Source organism: Limulus polyphemus, unplaced genomic scaffold (genome assembly GCF_000517525.1).
Source record: "Limulus polyphemus unplaced genomic scaffold, Limulus_polyphemus-2.1.2 Scaffold14, whole genome shotgun sequence".
Lineage (NCBI taxonomy): Eukaryota > Metazoa > Arthropoda > Merostomata > Xiphosura > Limulidae > Limulus > Limulus polyphemus.
Window position 1 is genome coordinate 469399 of NW_013665624.1, and position 11156 is coordinate 480554.

Here is an 11156-nt window from a genome sequence, read left to right on the forward strand (position 1 = left end):
GCAGACTATATTGTTATAACAGAGCAGAGGAAAATAATTAGTCTTGTCAATTGTATTTAAAGTAATTGAACAAGCCTATGTAGAAAAGAGAAAATTATTTAAAACTTTGGATACAACTGTAATAACCAACAGTGTAACAAACATTTGTATATATGTTTGACTTGTTTTAATACATTATTTTAAAACAAGTGGACCGTGTGCTCTTTGTTTACTGTTGAAATTTATCGCCAACAAGTCACAGACATCTACTGTAAAGAATCCGGCACATACATAAAACCTGACAATGGAGAACCAACCATGATCTACAGTGGTAAATGGCGGTAGAAGTAGATGTAAACAAAAGTGGTAAATAGGCTATATATGCACAGCTGTAGTGGAGGCGAAAATATTGTAGAGGTCACAACCATACTATATAACCATGTCAACTGACTTTGATAAGTGAATAGAAATGGACGAGTGACTTGGGCACCAAGTTGGTAATCTATGAGAGTTTGATTAAACACAACAAGACCTAGAGAGAGAGAAGAGCATAAGCAGAGAAGAAAAGAAGAAAGACTGAAAGAAAAACGTGAGCATGAAATACAAGTTCAGAAGAAAGAAAAGGAGACACAGAAGAGACTGGACATACAAATAATAAGAACCCAAATTAAAAAGGAAGAAAAGGGAAGAAAGACTAGAAATAAAGAGAATAACAACACAAATTGAGATCATCAGTTTTATTCAACAGAAAGATTAAGGACCCGAAAATGACAATGGGGTCAGGAACAGCTGACCCAAGCTGCCAAATTTGATGAACAGAAAGATGACATAGATGCTTTTCTGGACAATATGAAATATTTACCCAAAGTCGGAACTGGGTCAAAGGCGGCTGAGCAGTCTTTCTCAGCCTCTTTCTTACAAGAAGACGCCTACAAGTGTATGTGGGCATGGTATCAGAATATATCATGGACTATATAAGTTAAAAGTGGCCTTGCTGAAACATTCTGAACATACTAAGGAAGGTTTTTGCTGCCAGTTCAGATAAATCAAACCTGACAATGTAGAAGTTGTGTTTCATTTTGTGGCATGACTATGACAATACTTCACACAGTGGATGGATAGGCCAAGTGTGAAGATAGTTTCAAAGGACTGGAAGATCTACTAATACCTGAACAATTCATGATCACATGATCCACTGACTTGTTACTGTTTCTAAAAGAGGGAGAACCAAAAGACTAGGACAAGATGATCAAGTTGGCAGAACAGTATATGGAAGTCCATAGAGAGTGTATAACTGGCAAGTCCAAGAACAACCAGCCAATGTCAAAACTAGGGATCATTGACCAGAAGCAGGATGCACCAAAGATGTGAAGAAGTCAACAGACAAAAGGGAGAAGAGACACTATGCTTGTTATAAACTGGGGCACACAATGAGTGAGTGCAAGTCTGTCACCAACAAGCAACAGCAGAAATCTCAATATAAGGCAGCTGGATCTACCTATAAAGATGGTGTGAGCAAGAAAAAAGAAAAGAGTGACTGTCACCATGGGTGCTGCTGCCAGAAGAAACAGAATAGAAACAAATAATCAGACCACAAGAAGAAATTGCTATCACCATGATTAACTAGTGTATAATTGATAGTCAGCTCAAGTTAGCAAACAGGTCAACAGTACCAGTTGTGATCGGAGCATGTGACAAGCATCAAGAGGTTCCAATGAACCACAACATGGCAGTAAGTGAAGGTTATCTCGGAAATAGGAAAGTGAAAGTCCTATGAGACACTGGGTGCATCAGTGAGAACCAGTCTAATATCTGATGACTAGATGATGAGCAAGGTACATCTCTGTGTGCTGTTTATGGGGCAGTGAGAAAGTTTCCCATATCAAGAATAAAGGTGTAAACTTCATTCTATGTGGGAGACCTTGAGGCCATATGTATGAAGGCACCCATATATGACTTTGTGATTGACAATATACCAGCCAGTATAAGTTTGGAGGAGCCAGACAGAAAAGAGGCTGACGAGGCATCTGCAGTCACTACAAGAACTCAAGAAAAGAAAAGCAAGTAATACATCAAGTTCCTGAAGGAAGAATAGAAGAAAGACCCTTCACTGCAGGATCTTTGGGACAATGCCCAGGAGAAAATTGAGCACACGAAAAGGGGGAAAAAGACTTACAGAAAGAGTACTAGAAGGGAGTGCTGTGCCAGATCTATCAAGGCAGTTCTACTGGGGAAGTTAAACAGATCGTAGGACCAACAGAATACCAGACTCAGGTGATGAAGTCGGCTCACGAGTCGATTGTGGGAGGAAACCTAGGAGTGAAGAAGATTACAGACAAAATCATTAGAAACATCTATTGACCAGGGTTCATTGGACATGTGATCAGATTCTGCAAGTAATGTGGCATCTGCCAAAGGACAGTACCCAGAGAAAAAGTAGCCAATGCCACTGGGTGAGATGCCTGTCATAGAAGAGTCATTCAGCAGAGTAGCTGTGGACTTGGTAAGACCACTAGCACTTGACAAGAACAACTGGGGTGTGGTGACAGTAATCGACTATGTGCCACATTTCCTAAAAGCTATAACAGTGCCGAGGATAGAGATGCAGAGAGTATCAGAAGCTCTCCTGGAAGTGTTCTGCAGAGTAGACTTTCCAAATGAAATCTTGAGCTGCAGAGGGACCTAGTTTACTTCAGAACTGATGTAAGAGGTGTGCAGACTCATCAGCACTAGGCAGCTCTTTACCGCCATGTAACACCCCAGATATAATGGACTTTGTGAGAAAGACAACAGAGCCTTAAAGATCATGCTGGAGAACATGTTTCAGGAGAGACCACGTGACTGAGACATTTACCTGCAGGCAGTATTTTTTGTTTACCAAGAAGTCCCACCAGCCAGTACAGGATTTTCACCCTTTGCAGTACTGTATGGAAGACACTATGAGGTCTGATGCAGATATTGAAAGCACTGTGGACAAGGAGAAGAAGAGTTAAAGGTGAGGAACACCTACCAGTACGTGTTAAGACTTCAAAAACCGACTGGAGGAGACCTGTCAATTTGCTTGAGAAAGTTTATATGCAGTTGAAGGCAGTCAGAAGCACTTATATAACAAGAAGGCCAAAAATCGACGTTTCTAGGTCGGATATAAAATCTTGGTTCTGCTACCCACAGGCAATAACAATCTCACCTTTTAAAGTGCAGGAAGTGATCAACAAAATGGACTATAAGGTGAAAATGGACAGGAAGATAAAGATCTACCATGCTAGTCTGTTGAAGAGGTACTGAGAGATGGAAGAAGATCTGACAGATGCAGTTATTGGGGCACTTATAGACAGATGTAGTTGTCATAGATGCAGAACCAGAAGACAATGAATTAGCCATAGAAGATGAAGACCTACTACACCTAAAACCACTTGGTAGAGATGAGATATACAAAGATATCAATATAAATGCAGAAATGACTGGCAAGCAAAAGAAACACCTACAAGAGCTACTGTACCAATATGCAGATGTCTTCACAGATAGACCAGGCAAAACAGACCTTGTGCAACACAATATCAAGAACACAACCAGAGACCCAGTCAAGGTGAAGCCCTACCAGATGCATTATGCAATGAGAGACCTGATCAAGCAAGAAGTCGAAGTAATGTTAGAAGCCAGAACCACTAACCCTTCGAATTCAGCCGACTATTCACCAGTGGTCATCATAAAGAAGAGGGATGGCTCAAACCACTTCTGCATAGAATTCTGCAAGCTGAACCTTGTGACGAAGTTTGACTCTGAATCGATGGGAAACCCATGGGCTATCATGATAAAACTAGACTAGGACAAGTTCTTTACCAAGATCGACCTCAGTAAAGGTTATTGGCAGATCCCAATGGTGACAAAATCTAAAGAGAAGACAACCTTTGTGACACCAGACGGATGCTACTAGTTCAAGAGGATGTCATTTGGGTTAGTCAACTCAGCAGTGATATTTAACCACATGACGAAGAAGATGTTGCATAAGTCCACCAACATTGAGCATTGTGTGGACAACATTCTGACCTATTCAGCCAGATGAGAAGAAACTGAGAGAGCTGTTCAGGCAAATGAGGACAGCTGGCCTGACCATCTAAATGCAATATTGGTTATTCTGTGCTGGACTTTGTTGGACACAAGGTGGGTGATCAACAGAGGGCCATGGAAGAGTAGAAGCTAACCTTCATACAAGATGCACTAGCTCAGATGACCGAGCAGCAAGTCAGATCCCTACTGCAGTTAGTGGGGTAGTATAGAAAGTTCATGCCAAACTATGCTGAATTCACAGCACCACTGACCGACCTGACCAAGAAAGGCCAACCCTAAAAGATGAAATAGGAACAACCACAGCAGATGATATTCTAGAAGTTGAAGAACATGTTAAGTTTGTCAATCCTTAGAATGCCAGACTTCAACAAACCATGCCTTATTCAGGCCGATGCATGAGATGTTGGAATTGGAGCAGTACTTTTGCAAGAACATATAGATGGACTGTTTCCCATAATGTATGTCAGTAAGAAATGCTGTTGAGTAGTGAGAAGAATTACTCTGTGATTGAATGATAGTATCTGGCCATTACATGTTCCATCTGGAAATTCCAAAACTAGCTCTATGGGAAAGAGATTATTATCCAGATGGATCACCAGTCTCTTGCATACATCCAGAGGTGCAAAATCTACAATGCAAGGATAATCAGGTGGGCGTTGTATCTCCAGAACTACTGGTTCCACATTGAAGCCATCAAAGGGACTGCAAATGTTGTTGCAGACTGTATGAATAGACTTTGTGCATGAACTGAAAAGTCTTTGTATATAGTATATAAATATTGTAAATATTTTTCTTGATGAGGGCTTATTGTTCGATATACAAGACTGTTTCAATTTAAGTTTAAAGCAACCATCATGATATAGATAGTTTATATAGCGCAAATATTAAATTTAGTTATTTTTAGAAATTATAGTTTATCACAACTTTGTTTATGTAACTGTTCATTGTGCAGTTCACTAGTTATAAATTCGTGATTGTTATATTATTGTGTCATGTGACTCTTTTGAGTTTTTCTCGTTGTTTTAATTGATTTTTATTGCATCATAATATCTAGTAGTGTAGCGAATGTTCTACATCTCTGATGGAGTATAAATATACATCTTCAGTTGAGTTCGATCGATAGTTCTTGACTAAGTGATTGTTAGTTTAGCCATATATAGTGGCAATTTTTAAAGTGAAATTCTCACAGACTGTATTGAATTAACAGAGCAGAGAAGAATAATTTGTAAATTTTTTCTTAAGTAATTGAACCAGCCTGTGTGGACTTTGACGTAGAGACAATTTTTAAAGCTCTGGATACAACTATAATATCCAACAGTGTAACGAAATATTCGTATATATGTTTGACTTGTTTTATTATATTATCTTAAAACAAGTGGGCTCTGTGCTGTTTGTTTATTGTTGAAATTTATCGTCAACAAGTCACAGACTCCTACTGTAAGGTATCTAGCCTATAAAAAAACCTGACAAGAAGGATTATTATGAAAGTAATGTACAGCAATTTAAAATAGTTTAATGCCCTTCAGCCAAACAATTAGACTTGAGTCAAATCTCATATGGTGTGGGCCTATTTATTTTTGCTTTTTCATTAATTATAAAACTCAATATAATGTTCCATTTTATTTTTTAACAACTTTATCTAGTTAATATTTTATTTTCATTTCGATTTCTCTAAATTCATTCAATACAAAGAACTTACTTATACAACACTGTTGCCCATACCTTGATTATCGCCGACTCATGTTTCCTGATATTACAATTCATTCTCTGTCTAGCTTACAAAACTTATTCTATTTTGATTTTTATAATTCTTTGCTTTGATCTTCTTATCCAAAACTGTAATTTTACATTGCATAAAATAAAGGTTAACTTTGGAAAAGACAAATAAAATGCAAATCCTTGTATTAAATGTAATATTGCAAGGATTGAAATAAATCAAATGTATATAAATTTGAAATAACTCAAATTAGCACATTAGTTCAAATTGTAGTAAAAAGAATGGACAAAATTTAACTCAAATTGAGTGAAAAAATATTTATCTAATCTCAACAATCCTTGATGGTTCACAGCTTTGTCTATCTACAGCTCCATTTTCTTTGTGATGTTAATGTACTTTGTTTCGGAGTAAAAATGAAATAATTAAGGTATCTGATCAAGAGTAAGTTAACCATATTGATTGAAGCAAGAATAATTTAAAGTAACTTTAAAGTAACTAAAGTAGATTAATAAAGACAGTCCTGTATAATAAACTGAATAGAAATGTTCTTTTTACAAATGAACATACCATAAAACTGAAACCTATTAAACCTAAAATGTATCGATTCATCACTTTGGTACACTCGGCGTTTTATCAATAAGTTATTTTAAGAAAATAATTACTTTTCTCACTCAAAAATAACTTCCTATTATAACTACTAACGAAATTAGTATGTTTTACTATGTAGATTGCTCCAAGAAAAAGAAGAAACTGTAACAAAGAAGACAAAACTTGAAGAGATGGACGATTTAGGTATTTTCAACTTTTCTAAATAAAATCTACTTAAATTTTTACAAACACATACACAAATAAAAGATTCATACTTTAAAAATTTTTAACTCCTTTTTTATTTATGAACAAGTTAGGTTTATTCATAAATCCTTTTACTTTTCAGTCTTCAAAACTGATCAAGTCTCATTTTTAGCTACTTCCAAATCTTGTGCTGTTAAATGTTTTTTAACATTTGTAATTTGAAATATTAATCTAGAATTGACTTGCTAAAAAATTGACTTAGCTGCTATCGTGAAAGCTAATGAAATTCGAATTTGCAGTTAAAGTAGTTACTGCCTAGATTTTTGGTAATCGAAGTTAACTTAATATGCCTTACATAACAACTAGAAACCAACTGACTCAATGTCATATATATGTACATAGCTTTTTACATTGTGAAAAATAAAATTTTATGTACAAAGAAAACTAAACAAAGAAACAGTTTTCCAGCTAATTGCATATATAAAGCATTATCCGAGACACTCCTTACCACCTACTTTGTTGAGCTAATAGTGGTATAGCTCAAAACATAAGGTTTCACCTATAGTAAAGTGAGAACTTTATATCTAATTTCAACTTTACATGGTATATATTAAAGCTGATTCTCTTCCCAACAGAATTTGTTCAGTGATCAGTATCACTTATTTGTTTGCTTTGGCTGTTTGTGCAAAACTACAGAAAAGCTATCTATGCATAGCTCTCCTTAAAAGAATGAAGGAAGCTAATCAACAATATATATACTGCAGTAGTTAGGGCAGCATTTGCCAGGCACGCCGCAAGAGGGTGCCTCACGTGTGTCGACCTGAGGCAATGAGAAAACACAAAGTGTCACCATAGAGCATTTGCACCATGGGATGATGTCACGAGAGATGATGAGGTCCACGAAATGGCATCATAGAGCACATTGCTAGGCCACCATGACAGGCAGACATGATGTCAGAGATGATGATATCCACGAAATGGAACTACAGTGATGATGAGATCACCATAGATGTCTCAACATCTAATCAATGGCTAGATTTAATTGTTCCAAAGTTATTTTATTTATAAAACACTTCACTAATTCATTAATTCTATATTTAATCATACTTTTCTACATATCCTGACCTTTTATATGTAAATCACTTATTGTTCTGAAAAGGACACTTAATTAACATGCAAACTTATGACAACCTTACTGTTTCACTAGTTTGCCTTTATACAATCCATATAACTATGTTCTTGACAAAATATTTCAGTTTGTTGTTTCCTATGATAAGGGACAAGAAAATACACAGCCTATTTTGATTTGATATACTGATTATACATAATTTTAATTTCTATATTTAAGCATACTTTCTATAGTTAAGTCGTGAAAAGGACGCTTATTTAAATATCATGCATTTTCACTACTTTGCCTTTTAACTATGTTCTTGACAAAATATGTCATTTCACTTATGTACTTTTTACAGTATTTCTATGGGTTGAAGATGTTATCATTACTAAAAAATAGTGTTAAGATCACTTGTGAAATGAATTCGTAACATATTCATAGAATAATTATTGGTAAACATCAGTTAGATTAACAACTTCTAATATATAGAAAAGTCAGTGCACTTTGGTAACACTGCATTCCAACAATGGCTTTTATGTCATTTTATGCTTAGCAACAAAGTATAACGTAATATTGTTTTTAGGCTATGTATTGAAAATATAAAATGAAATGTATAGACCTTTGATTAATAAAGAGGTTTGTTTTTATTAAAAACTTTGGTGATATAACAGAAAATAGCTCGATTCAGAAATGATTTAAGTGTAAAATTGAATCTATATCTTTACTTTCATGATAAGTTTTATGCATGGACTCTGAGCTAGGTGATCCCACATTACATCTTTACATTAGGCTTATTATACCAACACTCACTACACTTATAGGTTTCATGGCACTCTTATACCCTTCACGGCTCTCTCGCACCCCCGTCACTAACATCGTAATGAACAGACAGTAATCAAACTATTCTATCTGGATAAATGCATTTTGACTTTTATTACCCCTCTTATGTCGATAAATCAAACGAAATCAAGCATGATGTCAGTCAGTCAAGCATGGTAGGAATTTAGGTTAAAAGTGTATTTCATTCCCAAAGGAGAATGAAATATAACCAGGTGTGGTCAGAAGCTTCTGTTTCTCTTCACCCCACTACATAATTAAAATTAAGTGGCGGGGCTTTTAAGAATTAAATGCTAACATGAGTGAAGGTTTTAATAGTTAATTTTCCTAGTGACGAATTCACAAGCTGAGGGGAGAGCTGTGAGGAGACGTGGAGAAGAAGAGATAGAAGGAGAGCTTTGGTGAGTTGAGTGTTGTCTTCAGAAGTATTCTGTCTTTCAGCAGAACCTGTACATCTGATGACCACGTGGCATCGGGTGTTGCAGGGCTTGAGTGGTGTAGAGCAGAGCAGGTAGATGCAGAACGAATGTGTCCGTTGTTGTCTAAAAAGTTGAGATTAAACTGATTAAAGAATATTGACTACCAATTGAGGATCAGGATTTTAATATTTTAACATTAGAATTACATTTACTGAGATGGTCCTTTTCAGAGCTGGGATCCAAAGCATAAGGAAAAAGTTTGTTGTGGGGGGACTGGAGTACTCTGAGAAAACCCACTTGCACGGCCAGGGTGCCAAATAAAATACCTTGACTGTGCCTGGAAAATGCTGTGGAAAAAGACATATTATTAGTTTTCTTGGGTTGAATTTCATGTGACTACTGGTGATGCTTGAAGGCTACAATAGGCTGGCTGGGTGAAGAGGTGACGTGATACACACACTGGATTTTATATAGGATAGATAACTCGCATTTCATAATAACCCAATATATTATCATATATACTTAACAAAACTTTCCCCTCGACTTGGATTCCTGTACGTGGTGAGGGGACCTCCCAGAGAAGGTTCTGTATTTTCAGTTACATCTAAACATCCACCCACGTGTTTGCCATGCGTGGCGACCCGTGAAGGGGAGTAGAGGATCCTGGTGGTTGAGTGGTGTCTGGGGCACTGCAACACACAACTTTGGCCTTGAATTCCTGTAGATGGGTGGCCTTGGGGTGACCCCCCTAGTGTCAATCAGCTGGTCCGCTGGGGTTAGGGTCAACTGAGTACCAGTGTTGGGCGTTCTCAATGGGTGTTGTGGACATCATGTCTGATACTGGTGTTTGGGTATAGTGCTCACGAAACCCTGGCATTGCTGCAGTGTCCTTGTTTGACATTGTAGTGCATCCTCTCGTAGGACTCCATGGCGGGTGGGATCAGTGGGCACTGAATCTCTCTCTTTAATTATGGATCCCCATTCCAAATTAAAAAAAAATTAAAAATCTGCTAATTGCTAAACGACCACGCCTAGAAGACTCTGAACAGCAGTCTCCATCACAAAGTACACCTGTACCTCACTTTTTGATCCTGCATTCACTGTCTGATAAATCTTTAGGGCAAATGTCTTCCTTTTTTATTCAGAAGGGCTTAGAGGGGCTTGCTGGCTCTCCAAAGTCAGTTAAGAAGCTCCATTCTGGAGACATCTTAGTAGAAACTTCCACAGCTAAGCACAATGAACTTCTCTTGAATTCAAAGGCCATTGGGGATATACCCATTGAGGTTACTCCCCATGCTTCCTTGAACTCCTCACGAGGAGTTATTGTTGAGAGGGACTTGAAGTCTATCCCCGAGTCGGAAATCCTTGCTGGTTTCTCCAGCCAAGGAGCTTCAGCAGTTCGAAGGATCTCCACTCGTCAAGATTGAATTATGGTGCCGACCTCAGTTTTGATTTTGACGTTTTCATCACCACGTCCACCTGCCACCATTAAGGCAGGTTATTTGAACTGTAAGGTATGGCCCTATATTCTCAACCCTCTTCGATGTTTTCCGTGTCAGCAGTTCGGTCACTCAAAGATAGTAGCAAAGACCATGACTCCTATGAGTGCAAAATGGACCCTCACTGTGTTAATTGTAGTGGTTCCCACCCCTCTTACTTTAAGTCTTGCCCTAGGTGGGTGGAGGAGAAAGAGGTACAGTGTTTGAAGACTCTTAATAACATCTCTTATCCTGAGGCTCGGAAACTATTGTTCCCAACTACATCTCGGACATATGCCTCTGCACTATGATCCACTGCTACAGTGGGAGTGCAGATGGACCTTTCCATGCCTCCATCTGAGTCTTTTTCACGTCATGTGCGGGGTCCTCTGCCCTCCATGGATAATAGAGTCGATAGATCTACATATACTCCAATCTCTGTGCACACTGTTCCTTCCAGTGACTGCCTGGGTCAACCTCCTCTGGCACCAGCCTCTGATGTCCGTGTGTGTCCTTCTTTGACCCCTAAATGCAGGACAATTATTCGATCATGTCCTCAGTCATTGGATTCTTACTCTGATGACAGAGATCTGCCCGCTCATTCAAGGGCAGGATCCATGGAGGTCGATCGACCTCCATCTAGTAAAGAACAACGGCGTGGTCATAAATCGAAGGGTTCTCCACACTGTTCTCCTAAACCTACATAAAAATGGCCACTCTGATACAATGGAACTGTCGAGGTCTTCGTTCTAATC

The 11156-nt window shown here is 37.9% G+C and overlaps 1 long non-coding RNA gene across 1 annotated transcript in view; it reads left to right on the top strand.

Annotated features, from left to right (window-relative positions):
• Positions 1–11156, top strand: part of LOC111085270 — a 23600-nt gene that overhangs the window by 4588 nt on the left and 7856 nt on the right. Inside the window, exon 2 of the long non-coding RNA XR_002610106.1 lies at positions 6492–6556. This is a non-coding gene — a long non-coding RNA (uncharacterized LOC111085270). The remainder of the gene's footprint in view (positions 1–6491; positions 6557–11156) is intronic.